This window comes from Carassius gibelio, chromosome A16 (assembly GCF_023724105.1).
Source record: "Carassius gibelio isolate Cgi1373 ecotype wild population from Czech Republic chromosome A16, carGib1.2-hapl.c, whole genome shotgun sequence".
Lineage (NCBI taxonomy): Eukaryota > Metazoa > Chordata > Actinopteri > Cypriniformes > Cyprinidae > Carassius > Carassius gibelio.
This window is the reverse complement of record NC_068386.1, coordinates 1,760,694-1,775,074: the sequence shown is the minus strand read 5'-3', so window position 1 is coordinate 1,775,074 and position 14,381 is coordinate 1,760,694. Positions and strand designations below refer to the sequence as shown.

Genomic DNA, 14,381 nt, shown 5'->3' with positions numbered 1-14,381 from the left:
TAGGACTTAAACTGTGCAATTAATCCGCGAATCAAATTCGGCAAGGGCCGGGGAGCAGCTGCCCGTACAGTTAATGAATAACGGATCAACTACGACAGCCTACATCGCACATCCTGCAATGTGACTATCGTGGATTTGTACATCGCGATATCGATGCTTAAACGACACATCGTGCAGCCCTACTCAATACCGTAGTTGAAACATTATAATGTAACTTAAGTTTTGAAAGAGTTAAAACGGATTGATGTTGGTTGTAAATTTGGTGCTTGGACTTCCTTGTTTTTAATGCTGTGTCAAGTGATAAGCAGTTGGTGTAAATGTTTTTTCTAATTGCGTAGATTAGTTTTACTGTACAGTAGCCATACGACAGAGTGAGTGTCTATAGTTTATTCAGGCCCCTTTACGTTTCACATTTTAATTGTAAATTGATTAATTTATTTTCTGATGGCACATTAGACGAAACGCATCATAAAAACTATGTTGTAATATCTGATGGCAAGCACTGAACCCATACTGTACTGATTAAATTTGGCTGTAGATTCAATTTGTATCAAGGTCGTTTTTATTTCTCTTGGATTTCTTTTAATGACTTAAAGATTAAATTCTTAGAGCATTTCAAAACCAGACAAAAAAAAACAAAACATTCCACTGATAACGTTCATAATTTTAGACAATTTAAGAATTGTAGCTCTGATCTAACCTTTCCGAATGTGTTATTACTGGTTAACTACAGGATACTTAACTTTACCTCAAACATAATACATACTTTTAAAAGTAAGCTTACCATGTATACGTTTAATTGGTATGGTAATTAAAAAAAAAAAATTTGTGTGTATTTACTTATTGTGTGCTCTGTCAGGTTTAGGGTGGGTGTTTGTAAAAGCACTCTGTGACAACTTTATTTTAAAGGGCTTTATAATATATATTAGATTGACTTTGATAAGAGCAGCTAAATCACATTCAATGAATGTCTCTCATGGGTCATAATAATCAGTAAATTTAGCAACTAAATTGTGTAAGAATTAGTTAAATGCAGTATATGATTGTGGTAGTCTTAGTGGACTGAAATGGCTTGCAGTTGAAGATTGCATGTTGTTCAAGTTCATTTTTGAAGTTAAGATGAACTAACTTATTAAACCACCCTATTTTTAACAAACCAATATAACTTCCAGAAATACCATTATGAATTGGCCAGCTGGCCATATTATGACCTTTCTTTGTCTGTAGATTACACTGGTTTGTCCCCAGATTGGACATTCCATGTGTACTTACTCATACACTAGTTGGTCAGGGTTTTGTCCCCAGATGGGACTTCCGTTAATGCCCATATAAGGAGTTGTCCCCGTGTCCCCACATGTGTTAACCTGACCTGTCCCCAGATTATCACCTACCCTTATTTTAATGAATTAATTACATTTTAAGTGAGATATTTATTAAACTTTTTTTTTTAGATTTTTTGATGTGTTTATCTAGTCTCTAGGATGTCAGGAAAGTGGTGTCCCCAAAATGTGGTAAATAACTGGTGCCCCCACGAGGCACCCCAAACAAGTATGTGTGTGTGTGTGTGTGTGTGTGTGATTCGACTGTCTCCGTCATCTGTCATGTGTTTGCTGTGTAACGCTTGTGGGACGAATATGACAGTGATGTCACCGTTAAAATATAGTCATTTAGTCATTTCCTCCTGTTTGGCACAAACCATACGGTGAGACCTATATGTGTAAATATAGGAATATGCATTATTATTATTATTTTAACAGCCCTGGTATATTAATATAACATTAATTATATGCAAATATAAAAATCATAATATAATATTAAATATCCATGAATTTGTAAGTAGCATGCGATATAATTAATTTAATACAAATATAATTTAATTTAATTTATTCGTTTTTGACAGCCAGTTTATATAAATTAAAGACAAAGTAATATTATATTAATATAATATTAACATAGTATATTATTCGCATATCGTTATATATGAATGTAAACATCATAATATAATTATTAAATATTGATGCATTTAAATAATCAGCATATCTTATAATGAATTTACATTTACATTTTTAATTAGTTTTTGACAAGTTAATACATATTTTAAAATCAAGAATAGTAATATTAAATGAATATAACTTTATATTAATATTATGATATTATTATTTTTATTATTAAATATTACTGTATTTAAGTAATCGGTATAATAATTGTATTTGTTTTATTTTACATTTTAAGACTTTTTGACAGTCTTAGTTTATATATTAAAACCAAGTATTAATATAAAATTAATATAAACATAATGTTGTTAATATTATATTATATATTGATTTAAGTAGTCATAATTAAATAATTTTTATTTTAAAACATTTTAATTGCTTTCACAGCCCTAGTTCATATTAACAAACCAAGAAGTAGTGTTACATTACATTACTAAAATTAATATATTATATAAATTATATAAACTATATTATAATATCAATATTGTATTTTATTAATCAGCATATAACATCATTAATTTAATTTAAATATTTTTGGAGGGGATTATACAGTTTGATATATAAAGTAAACAAGTAGCAATATCCAAATTAATAATCCGGCCAATGAAATACTGTATTTTCTCCTGTGTGAATAATGTACAGCAGTCTGTGATATAAACAGACCTGCAGCTCTCATGTATGGTATAAACCATCGTCCCATCCCATAATGAAATATGCATCGTGTGTAGATATTAATGCTTAGCTGTGAAGTGTTTAAAGCGGCTCTAAAGCTGTTAAACTGGATGTGACAGTCTTTCTGCGTAATGTCTCTTTAAACATCTCCCTCTTTGTGCCTCATGTAAGAAACCGCTCTGAAATGACACGATAGCTTACATGTTGTTTCTCACACACACACACACACACACACACACACACACACACACACACACACATTCTGCAGCTCCCCCTCCATGAGTCCTTGAGCTTCTCCGGCTTTGTTCATGTTCTTCCAGTGAAAGGAGCATCATCATCATCAGACACATAGAATCATCCAATGAGGGAACGGAATATTTTAGGTTTATTTTGTAGAACGAAACTGTTAAAATCGGCGTTATTTTAGTATCTTTTATAGTAGAATTGGGTTTTACTTCTATGTTTTCAGTTTTTATATATATATATATATATATATATATATATATATATATATATATATATATATATATATATATATATATATATATATATATATATATATAATTTTTTTTTTTTTTAGTAATTTTGTTGTGTTTTTGTCTCTTTTTTTATTATTGGTTTTTAATGTCTATATAATTTTATAAAATTGTACTATTATCTTTTAAAATATTTAATATACAAATGTGTAATATTTCAATATTAAATATATATTTCATATAATTATAATATTTATATTTAAAATGTGTACTAAATGAAATATACGTAATTTAGTTGTAAATAATGTATATTAAATATAATATTAATGTGATTACTATTATAATATTAAATATTATATTAAATGTATGTAGTTATACATAACTTATATCAAAAATAACATTTAATATACTATTCATATTATATTCAATGTATTGCCTTGGCATCTAGTTGAAATATATATTTTTATTATTTAAATTAATGTTTACTTCAAGGAAAGAACTTTTTCTTATTATATTATTATATTATATTATATTATATTATATATTATATATATTAAATATAACACTTTTATAATATTAATAACAATAACATAACTATATTGTTAATTATTATAATATTCATTGATTATAATTTTATTAGATTTTAATTAAAAAATATAACTTTTTATATTTAATTAAATGTATGCTTCAAAGTTTTATTTCAAGAAATAGTTTGTTAGTTAACGATAATAACTCTAGTTGAAACTGAACCGCTGTGCTTGTGCTCAAATAATACTTCTGATCCATCTATAAAAAAAATAGTGAACAACTGATGAATTTGTAGTTTTGAATTGAAAGTTTCACTATAAACGTGCATTTAAAACACATCCTTTATCTTGCATTTGATGTCAAAGGTTGTGCATTTAATCAAACTAATATTATTTCAGAGTTTCCACTGAATATCCAGTGTACAATCTGGACTTTGATGCAGAACCAGTCGAGAAACACCTGGTTAATGTCATAAACTTTGAAATTTAATGCATTTTTTTGCATGTAAATAACCTCTGATGAGCACAGTGGAGTGTTTTCATCTCTTCACATCAGTTAACATTGCTTTGTGCTCTTTTCATCCTCAGTCTCCAGTAAATAAATGCTGTTAGACTTACAAACGGATATTAAAACGGCACTGACATGAATTGAGTCCATTCCACGCTGAATCTTGTTTTGGAGGCAGAGCGTGATTCGAGCATCTGTAAAGATGTTGCTTGTAAGATCAGTGCAGCTGTACATTGAATCTGTCAGCAGGGGTTTGGCTGGAGTTTGATGCTGTTTCGTCATCTCAGAGTCTGGCGCTTCACGTGTTTGTCTGTTGCTCTGATTATATTTTCTTCTGAAGGAAGGAAGCAAGGGAGGAAAGAAGGAAGGGAGGAAGGAAGGAAGGGAGGAAGGAAGGAAGGAAGGAAGGAAGGGAGGAAGGGAGGAAGGAAGTAAGGGAAGAAGGAAGGAAGGAAGGAAGGAAGGAAGGGAAGAAGGAAGGGAGGAAGGAATGAAGGAAGTAAAGAAGTAAGGGAGGAAGGAATGAAGGAAGTAAAGAAGTAAGGGAGGGAGGAAGGAAGGCAGGAAGGGAGGAAGGAAGTAAGGGAGGGAGGAATGAAGGAAGTAAGGAAGTTAGGAAGGAAGTGAGGAAGGAAAGGAGGGAGGAAGTAAGGAAGGGAGGAAGCGAGAAAGGAAGGAATTAAGGAAGGAAGGGAGGGAGGGAGGGAGGAAGGAAGGGAGGGAGGAAGGGAGGATGTAAGGAAGGAAGGGAGGGAGGGAGGAAGTAAGGAAGGAAGGAAGGAAGGGACGAAGGGAGGAAGGGAGGAAGGGATGAAGGAAGGGAGGAAAAGATTCTTCTTCAGTGTTGTCTTGTTTTGCAAATACAAATATATAGTTTTCATGTCCTATTTTCACATCTTTATATTTATTTCTATTAACTTATAAACATCTGAATTATTGTTATGTATTTAGTTTAACTTTATTCAAGTTATTTGTTTGCATATCCCATTTTCATGTGTTTAGTTATTTTATTTATTTTAACTTACAAAATTATCGTTTTGATATTTGTTATTTAGTGTCAAGTTATTTTTCTTATTGTCATGTCATTGATTGATTTTATTTGAACTTTTTTAAAAAAATCTTCATTTTTGATGAATATTAAATATATATTTGTGTGTGTGTATCCCTCAGTATTTTAATCTTGTTTGCATGTTTTCTTATTTCACAAATATCTAAACATAGGCTACTTAAACCAAAATAAATGGACTTGAGTTGCAAAATTAACATCTTTGTTAAGCTTTGTTTTCATGTACTATTTACATAAATCATAATATTCATAAATGTTTGTCTGTATAGATAGATGGATGGATAGTTTATTTTTATTTTATTTAGAATTAAATTAAAATACATATGGGAATACCTTGATTATTTAACTTAAAATGTCTCTATTTATTTATTTATTGTCAAGTTTTTTTTGTCAAGCATATATCTGTGAGAAAATCAATGTCAAATCTGAACAATAGAATGCAAACAGCCGTATTTTTTCCTAATTTTTTATTGACTTTATTTTGTAGAAGAGATACGGATCGTGATATTCAGTGTGAAGTTTGCTAATGCAGCTCGGTTTCATGAGCTCCAAGAAGGAAAAATCATAAAGCACTATTGTATTTAATTCGCCCGTTTGATGATTCGTATGAGAAATGGTTTTTCAGTCGGGGTTTGACGTCACTGGTTTGAGAAAGTGTTTCTGATTGTCTGTTTCGAGCAGGATTATAACGTCTGCTCTCACACAGAGTTATAGAGTCGGGCGGTGAGAGATGCTCATGTTATTACTCTCAAAAAGCACACTGCGCTCTCGCTGTAATCCCTGCAAACCCATCTGTCCTGCGTCAGGCCTCATTCACCGCTGCATTTCTATTCCTCTGACACCGACCGACATCCATAATCTGCCCTGAGAGGCTCAAAGCGCTGCAGTGCCGCGTGTCACCACTAGGGAAAGGAGAACGAGTGCCGATTCAGATCCTATTCATCATACAGACATTTCTAATGTTACATTTCTAATAATTGCCCTCTTTTTTTTTATCTTTGAATACATTAAAGAATCGTGAAATATAAAATGTAGCATGGTGTGCATGAAAATACGAAGCGGCTAAAACTCAGAAATGTTTCCTGAGCAGCAATTGGTGCAGTAAGTTAGTGATTAATTGCTTGTTGTAAAAATTGGGCTTTTTAAATGCTAAATAAATACAGCTCACCGCAAGAGGAAAATGGATTCATCTATCCAGTTTGATTCTTCGTCAGATTTGGAGAAATGTAGCATTGCATCACTTGCTCTGCAGTGAATGGGTGCCGTCAGAATGAGAATCCAAACAGCTGATAAAATCATCGTAAGTAATTCTGTATCTCACATCAAAAAAACACCAGCAGTTTTGAGTTGTTTAGAGTTGTTTTGAACTGTAAACAGTGCTTGTTTGTGCAGATTTCTCTCCTGATTCACCGGAGGAAGCGTTATTATGGACTATTTGGATTATGGAGGTTTTATTTTTTAAGCGGGAAACAATGGTTTGAAGATAAAAAAATCTTAATGCTGGATTTGTTTCTGACATGCATGCAGCGTTCGTCTTCAGATGTTAAGTGATGGACTGGAGTGCTGTCGATTATTGTGATGTTTTTATCAGACTCTCATTCTGACGGCACCCATTCACTGCAGAGCAAGTGATGCAATGCTACATTTCTCTTTATAAAATACCTGGATGCTGTTTGATCGATACAACTTCTTTTGCTTGCTTTCTTGTTTACTTTGCCTGTTGATGTTGTATCTAGAACTAGTCGTGCACTAAGAAATGTTTCTTGAGCAACAAATGAGTGACACTGAAGACTGGAGGAATGATGCTGAAAATTCAGCGGTGCATCACAGAAATAAAATACATTTTCACATATATTCACATAGAAAACTGTTATTTTAAATGGTAATAATATTTAGCATTTTTTGTATTTTTACTGTGTTTTTCATCAAATGAATGGAGGCTTGGTGAGCAGAAACCTACTTTTGGACTGTAGTGTACACTGTCCTGAAATGTGGTGTCACTCCGTCACTTATCTCTTCAATCCCAAGAGTCATTGCAGTAATCACTGCTCAGGAAACCTGTGATAGACTTTCACTCATCAGATCTATCTGTTTGCAATCTCACTTTCCGTTCCACCTCATTCTGTTTCCAGTCTAAAGTGAGTTTCTCATGATCTTAAAGAGATAGTTCAGGCGAAATTGAAAATTGACATTCTTTAGTCAAAAACAAAACACAAAAAACATGGATTAATAAATTGTGAAAATATGTAATAAACAAAAATATATATTTTTTTAATTAAATTATTTCATTAATCAATACAGTGCATCACAACGTATATAAAAATATTTATGCAAATATAGAATAACAAAACACACAAAAAATAAAAATATATATTGTTTAAATCTGATTTATATATATTTTTTTAAGGAAGTAATACAAAAATAAATTCAGGACTAAATTTAATTTTAATCAAGCTAATTTTTTTATCAAGCCATGCATTATTTGTTTAATAATTTACTGCAGTATGTTTATAATTCTTATTCACTATTTATTTAATAATGTTATTTTATTTTATTATTTAAATGTTATTTTATTTTATTGTATTTTTTATCAGTTTTTTGTGGGCATGTGTTTAGTTATTCAACATTTTTCTTTGTTTTGTTTAATACTTTTTATGTATTTATTTATTGCAATGTGATTATACATAATTTATTAATTGTTTAATATTACATTTTAGTGTTTCTTTTTAATACGTTTCTTTTTTTTCTTTTTTTGTGGTGGCTGTATGTTAAGTTATTCCACATTTTTTTATATATTGCGTATGTGTACTACATTTTATTTATTAATGGATTTATGCATAAATAACATATAACGGAGTTTTATCCCAGTTGACTCTTTTTCCTTTGTTGGGGTGAACTGCCCCTTTAAGATCTAAAAGCTTCTGCTTTAATAATTGAAATGAGTTTTATAATCAAATATGAATTGTGCCTTCGTATAATTTTTTTTTTTTTTTTTTTAATTTAAGCTCTTATGATTTTTTGTTATTCTGATCCCACGATGCACTTCTTAAAGTTAAGCTTGAGTTTAGACAAAGCAGCAGCTCAAATAGAAGTCAGTTTTTGTGTCTCACATGTTTGGATCACACTTCCATGCATGTTAACTGAGTCTTCAGCATTGCACTATTATTCTAACATGTGGTAATATTAGCAATGCAGAGTGAGTAGTGTGTCCGAACGCTTGACTTCTCTCTCTCAGGATGTGTTCAGATATCAGCAGTACTGGGGAGGTGCAGATACAGGCGTGGGTTAATTAAACAGGGCTCCATCGAGGAGGAATCTCACTGTGTTTCTGCTATAGAGAAGGCAAGATCAAACGTGTGCACACAGAAACCCACGCCAGATAACTCCTTATCACACGGCAGTGAGAGCGAGCGCTAAATCCCCTCTTCCCTGTAAATGATACTGGAACTAATTAGAAGAAGGCTTCTCAGCACATTCAGTATTTCTACACAATAGAAATGCAGGCGTTAGTAATCAGTATGTGGTGTTAAAAGAAGCCAGATTAGAGGTGCACAGACAAAAACTCAGAAATATGGACTGAAATGCTTATATTAGTACATACTGCATAAATCAGTTTTTAAATAACTTTTCCCATCCACTTGGGCTTATTGCTGCATATCTACTTTTTTATACTCATCATTGTTTATTATATATTATTTGTGCATGCTTATTTTTAGCTGCCTTTGATTTCTTTGAATAATTACTAAAGGAAAAAGTAACAGAAAAATTAATTCCAGACTACATTTTATTAAATGATAATAACAATTAATTAAAAATAAGTGCATTTCACTTTGTGTATTTCTCTGTTTATTTGTGCTGTTTTCTCTTTTTTGTAAAAAGTAAAGGAGAAATAAAGCTAGGACTAGATTTAATTTAAAAAAAATAATAATATATATATATATATATATATATATATATCACCTCATTTATTAATTTATTTATATTTCTCTTATTTTTGTGCTGTGATTTTTTTTTATTTTTTTTAGAATTAATTTTTTTATCAAATTTTTTTTTGAAAAATAAATCAAGAAAAAAAAAATGTGTATATATATATATATATATATATATATATATATATATATATATATATATGTGTTTATATATATATATATATGTGTTTATATATATGTTTATTAGATAGTTTGCTTATTTTTCCTGTTACTCATTTATTCATGCTTTAGTTCATATTAATTTTATTGTGGAGGCTTTTTAATGCTACTAAAGTTATCCAGCTGAGGGCATTTCTCTTATACTTGCTAATGCTGTTATTTAATTAATACATTTTACAAACTATTTTTTGTTTATTATATATCTTATTTTTGGTGAAGGACATTGATGGAGCTCTGGTGGCATGTTAGAGCTTTCTCTCTCTCTCTCTCTCTCTCTGTGTGTGAGATGTTGTGTGTGAGTTCTGTAGGCACAGAAGATCATCAGTTGACCTCTCAACACAGACCTAAACTCTTTCACTCCTGTTGCTCCAATCAAGCACTTTTTGCTGAAAAGGTTGCAGATATGTGGGGAATTATTTTTCTTAGAGGGAACATTTTATGTCCTCCAGGACGATTTCAAACTCTACAGTTATTTTTAAATGATAGATTATAAGGAGTTGAAGTTTATTTCCACTTTAATGTAGGTTTTGTGCTGTGCGTCGTGTCTAACAGGTGTTGCATCAGAAGTGCTGATGTCATTCTCCTGCAGGCCACACACACACACACACACACACACACACACTTCCCTGCTGTTCTGTTCTGTGGCATGACACTGTATCCAAGGCAACAGAGAGAGAGAGTACAGCTGAGGATGCAGGTCTGTCATAAACCGTGTGCAGATGCTGTGATGTTGTGATCCCATAACATTCCCAGTCAACTCAATGGCTGTTGCTCGGTTGGTGAATCTGTCATTTCTGCTCATGGATGCACAGCACAGTTTGTTTCTATGAGACAATCACACACACACACACACACACACAATCACACACCCAAACATACGCACGTGCACACACAATCTCACACACAATCTCACACACACACACACCCACACACAATCACATAAAACCTCACACACACACACACACACCCTCATACAAACACACAGTGCCCCAAACATACACACACACACCCACACACACACCCTCATACAATCACACACACAATCACACACACACACAAACACACAGTCCCCCAAACATATGCACGCGCGCACACACGCACACACACGCACACACACACCCTCATACAAACACACAGTTCCCCAAACATACGCACACACACAATCACACAAACCCAAACACACACACACCCTCATACAAACACACAGTTCCCCAAACATACGCACACACACAATCACACACACACACTCATACAATCACACACAATCACCCACACACAAACACACAGTCCCCAAACATACACGCGTGCGCGCACACAATCACACACACCCAAACATACACACACACAATCACACACACCCAAACATACACACACACACACACACAAGAGTGAGCGCTCCAGCAGTATTTTCTCTTTCCCGTAGTCTCTTCCTCTCCTCCTTCTCCCTAAAGCAACGCCTCACATAACTTCCCAGCATCTTTATCAGTGTCCCATTAAACCCCAGCTAAATCATACATCTCCATCTGTTTTTATCCGCTCTGGATTTACGGCCTTGCGTTCCCCGTCTGCCAGCGCTGGTCGTCTGTTTTCTGCCCTCGTTGTACCTGAGATATCTCTCTGAGTTTCTACTTGCGTCCCGTCTGAGGGGTCGCAGAGGTTTTGGATTATTTGGATGTAATTTGCAGAAGAGCCTGTGGTGCAGTGTTTCTATCTCATGTGTGTTTCTGTTCTGCTTTCTTACGTGTCTGATCTATAATGAATGATGCACAACCCTGACGATTGCATAATGAAATGTCATCATTTATTTGTATTTTAGATCTCTTTTTAGTGCAGCAGACATCAGGCTTGGATGTATGCACTTCTTTTCTCCGTTTTATCCACCGCAGGCATCTTTTGGCTTTTGTTTATTCAGTTCGCTGACAGGTTTCTTTTTTAATATGAACGTTTAATGTTTTAGTTTTTCTTGAATTTAAGTGCAAAAACCACATACAAACTTTAGCTGTTTAGGTAACATTAATAATATATTAATGTTAATCCAAGTAACATTTATTTGTTATATATATATATATATATATATATATATATATATATATATATATATATATATATTACAAATATGATTTTTTTTCTAAGTTTGTAAAAATGCAAAAATCTAAATTTAAATCAAAATTTTGTGAAAACTTACGTTTTTTTCATTTATAATAATATTTCTGAATATATATCTTTTAGCTTTTCTGGCTAGCAATTCCCTATTTAATATAATTTTTTTTTATTATGGATTCCTTTTCTTTATTTTAAATGCAAAAATCCACATGCACGCTTTTTTCTAATGATATATTTATTTTTTAATAATATTTCTGAATGTATATTATTTTTGTCTTGAGTTCATTTGTCTTTTGCTTGCTTATTCAAGTTGGCTAGCAATTTTCTTTTATTTATTTTTCAATAAATTAACTTTTTTCTTTATTTGAAGTGCAAAAATGCACATACAAAGTGGGGTTTTTTCTAATACTATATTTATGAGATGTCCTTGCTCAGTTATGCTCTCATTAGATTTAAGATTTTTCCTATGTTTGTGTTTTCATTTTCATTACTTTATATATCTTCATTATGTATCTATCTATCTATCTATCTATCTATCTATCTATAAAGTTTTAGTATTTTGCCTTTAGTTATTTAATTATTTATTCAGTTATTTTAGTTTTCGTTGGCAATAACCTGAAATAAAATATTTAAAATAATAATAAAATAATTTTGTTTTCAGTTTATAAACCAGGTATTTGTTAATGCAGTTTTAATTGTAGTAATTTTGTTGTATGTTTTTTTTCATTTGTATAATTTTTTTTAACATCTGTATAGTTTTACTATTTAGTTGCAATTTAAGTAATTTTGTATTTATATGAAATGGAATACAATATAAATTACTGTAATATATATGTTACATTTTGTAACTAAAAACTGAAAGTCAGTGTTTTGTGTCTCATCGAACATCACTCCAAAAAAAAAGAAAAGTTTTTTTTACTAGTTTTTAGTTTTTATTTATTTAGCTGTCACAGAAACTAAAACGGGTGAGACGTGATTGTTTCTCTACTCTTCAGACCTGTTGCTGCATGCCGTATCTTTTGCGTTGGTAAACACTGGCTCTTGGCCAACTTTGAGTTATTACCGCTTTAGAGGAAAAACATTGATATAAAGATAAATGCTAGTGAATGTTCTACGAGTCCTGATGTGGTGAGGCATACTCCTGCATTGTTCTTTCTCTGTCTTTCATGCGTCATCCTCCTGCCATCTAGACCGTGTCTAACATACCAGACTCCTTCATGCAGTATTTACATTAAAAGCAGGAAGCCTCCAGAGATACAGCAGCTCACGTCTCTGACACCAGCGCAGATCAAAACAGGGACGGGGAAGGTTATATCCATCAGTCCTAACCGCGGTTTTTGGGTTCTCCTGTTTGATGCATGATTAGGTATTTTCAGAGAGTTTTTAAATTGAAAGTTTTATTAATTAATTTGTAATATTTTATATTTTATTAGTGAAAATTTTTTGTTTAGTTTGTTTATTTGATAAATAAATTATTTTAAATAAATTTAGTTTATTTAGCGCATTCCATTTGAGTTTTTCAAATTGGTGTATTTCACCGGGCCGCGAAGAAATATAGAGCTGAGTATCATCAGCATAACTGTGAAAGCTAACACCATGTTTCCTGATGATATCTCCCAAGGGTAACATATAAAGCGTGAAGAGTAGCGCCCCTAGTACTGAGCCTTGCGGTACTCCATACTGCATTTGTGATCGATATGATACTACTTCATTCACTGCTACGAACTGATGGCGGTCATATAAGTACGATTTAAACCATGCTAATGCACTTCCACTGATGCCAACAAAGTGTTCAAGTCTATGCAAAAGAATGCTGTGGTCAATTGCATCAAACGCAGCACTAAGATGAAATAAAACTAATAGAGAGATACACCCACGATCAGATGATAAGAGCAGATCATTTGTAACTCTAAGAAGAGCAGTCTCAGTACTATGATACAGTCTAAAGCCTGACTGGAAATCCTCACATATACCATTTTTCTCTAAGAAGGAATATAATTGTGAGGATACCACCTTTTCTAGTATCTTGGACAGAAAAGGGAGATTCGAGATTGGTGTATAATTAACTAGTTATTTGGGGTCAAGTTGTGGTTTTTGGATGAGAGGCTTAATAACAGCCAGCTTGAAGGTTTTGGGGACATATCCTAATGACAGTGAGGAATTAATAATAGTCAGAAGAGGATATATGACTTCTGGAAGCACCTCATTTAGGAGCTTAGATGGTATAGGGTCTAACATATGATTTAACAAGTTTATACAATTCTTCCTCTCCTATAGTAGAGAATGAGTGGAACTGTTCCTCAGGGGGTCTATAGTGCACTGCCTGATGTGATACTGTAGCTGACGGCTTAATGGTTGCAATTTATCTCTAATAGTATTGATTTTAGAAGTAAAGTAGTTCATAAAGTCATTACTGCTGTGATGTTGGGAAATGTCAACACTTGTTGAGGCTTTATTTTTCGTTAATTTAGCCACTGTATTGAATAAATACCTGGGGTTATGTTTGTTTTCTTCTAAAAGCGAAGAAAAGTAATTGGATCTAGCAGTTTTTAATGCTTTTCTGTAGGATAGGCTACTTTCCCGCCAAGCAATACGAAATACCTCTAGTTTTGTTTTCCTCCAGCTGCGCTCCATTTTTCGGGCTGCTCTCTTTAGGGTGCGAGTATGCTCATTATACCATGGTGTCAGACGGTTTTCCTTAACCTTCCTTAAGCGTAATGGAGCAACTGTATTTAAAGTGCTAGAAAAGAGAGAGTCCATAGTTTCTGTAACCCCTCATTTACACTGAACACGTGCGCGGCGCATTACGGCTGCGACGCGGCTACCGGAGCTGATCGCGCCCATTCTAGTCAATGCTTGTGTTTACACCGGCCGCGAAATGAGGGGT

General features: G+C 32.7%; 1 protein-coding gene across 2 annotated transcripts in view; it reads left to right on the top strand.

Annotated features, from left to right (window-relative positions):
• LOC128030323 (mannosyl-oligosaccharide 1,2-alpha-mannosidase IA) overlaps window positions 1-14,381 on the top strand; it is a 197,445-nt gene that overhangs the window by 65,814 nt on the left and 117,250 nt on the right. The window lies entirely within an intron of this gene.